The sequence below is a fragment of the Neovison vison genome, chromosome 2 (genome assembly GCF_020171115.1).
Source record: "Neovison vison isolate M4711 chromosome 2, ASM_NN_V1, whole genome shotgun sequence".
Classification (NCBI taxonomy): domain Eukaryota; kingdom Metazoa; phylum Chordata; class Mammalia; order Carnivora; family Mustelidae; genus Neogale; species Neogale vison.
The window spans coordinates 206,725,147-206,727,174 of record NC_058092.1 but is presented as its reverse complement, the minus strand read 5'-3'; the positions used below and the strand labels follow the sequence as shown (position 1 = coordinate 206,727,174).

Genomic DNA, 2,028 nt, shown 5'->3' with positions numbered 1-2,028 from the left:
TCATGTTCCACCATGACAATCAGACTGAAAATTACCCACATAGAGCACTTTTTCTTTCTTTTCTAAGATTTTGTTTATTTATTTGACAGACAGAGATCACAAGTAGCCAGAGAGAGGCAGGCAGAGAGAGAGGAGGGGAGGAGGGGAAGCAGGCTCCCCGCTGAGCAGAGAGCCCGATTCGGGGCTCAATCCCAAGACCCTGGGATCATGACCAGAGCCAAAGGCAGAGGCTTTAACCCACTGAGCCACCCAGGCGCCCCAGCACTTTTTCTTTTAATCACCACCAATGGTTCACTCTGGCCCAAGCTTACCCTGAACCCAGATATCTAGGGTTACACATGGATTCCAGAGCAGGGATGCCAGGGAATCCAAAGGAGGGAGCTCTCCCCTCTTGGTTTTGCTTTCATTTGTGTTCACAGACAACTAGGATTTAAAAACAATAACAACAACAACAACAGCAACAACCACAAAAGACTGGGTTCCTGGATCCAGTTCTGGCTTCTCAAACCTCCATCCCTGACTTTGGCTAGGTCACAACACCCATGGGGTTCAGGAACAACCATGGGTGTCCCCAAAATTCTGATGTGAGAAGAAACACTACCACAGTACTAAAACGGTTTCAGAATGCCTATTCACAAACACTGCCTTCTGGATGAATCTGCTTCATCTACAAGTGCTGCTGCCCTCAACAGTCATTTCTCTTTCTTTTTAGCAAGAATACAAAAGAACAAATCTACACCTTTATTTACTTTTCACTAAGTTTAAATCCTTGAAGGGTACAGCATTACACGGATCCTGTGCCCAATGGGCTTTAGGAGGAAGGTTGCGTTGGAATTTGGCACAAACCATACCACTGTTTCCATGAACATGAGTTACTTTTCCCCAGATTACTCTGGTTTTGTTCAGTTTGCCGCCAGGAGTCACTGTGTTGTTTTTTGCTTTGTACACATAAGCACACCTCTTGCCTAGACAGAATTCAGTTTCATCTTGAGTATAAACACCTCCAACTTTAAAAAAAGCTGTGTGCTCCCTCTGGTTCCAGAGACGACGCCCCCCTCCCCATTATAGCCAGCAAAAATGACCTTGGATGACCGCTTCCCAAACATATTTGTCATTTTGGGAGTCCTGTTCCCAACAGGCCTCCACAGGCTTCAAGATAGACCTCAACAGTCACTTCAACACCATCTGACTTTAGCCATGACTAACTGGACCAGGAATGTGCTCGCTTCGGCAGCACATATACTAATTGGACCAGGAATGACATCTGACCCAATAAGGGGACCATCCATAAGCCAGCCAGCAGCCATCCATAAACCAGCGACACCTTGTAGGGCCCAGGTCAAGAGAATGAGGTTTCCTGTCTTGAGAATTTAAACTAAGAGCCTCTAAAGGAAATGGTCAGGTGTCTGTAATGGTAGCACTACCATTGAAAACCCAAGAGAATGAACACGGGGCTAGCCATTATGGTTATGTGCAAGGTGAGATTTGGGAGAAAGGAGAAACTGAAACCATGCGGGAAAGCCAAGGAGAGAAGGGGAGAGTAGATGTGCTGAGAAAAGCCAAGAAGCCATTAAAGAGGAAGAAGAGGGACAGACAGACAGACCCCTGCAGAGATAAGCCCTCTTTCGAATGGCTCTAGGGTTTTCCATCATAGTCCTAGAGAAATGTGGCTGTGTTGGGCCCGTTACCACAGATTTTATTGTGTTTTCCTTTTGGATTCTCATAACGAAGGCCCCTTTTCTGGAACATACTCAAGTTGGTCTATGTTCTTGGAAACCAAAAGGATTCTGAGTAGACTCCCCCCAACTCTAAGGACAAGCGTCTACTGTCCCACCACTTTGACCCAAAGCAAACACTTAATCCATTTAAATTCTGGAAGCCCCACTGAAGAGAAATTAAATTGCTAGGACACTTAAGACTTAAACAGGTTCACTTTTTTCTGTTTTTAGCTTTTAAAAATTCAACACAGATATTCAAATATACACAATAATTTTATCTAGTATCTTATAATTCCACAGTCTTATCTAA

At 44.6% G+C, this 2,028-nt stretch overlaps 1 pseudogene; it reads right to left on the bottom strand.

The window, feature by feature from the left end:
* Positions 1-761: 761 nt before the first annotated feature.
* LOC122898979 lies at positions 762-1,106 on the bottom strand (annotated as a pseudogene).
* Between the last annotated feature and the right edge of the window lie 922 nt (positions 1,107-2,028).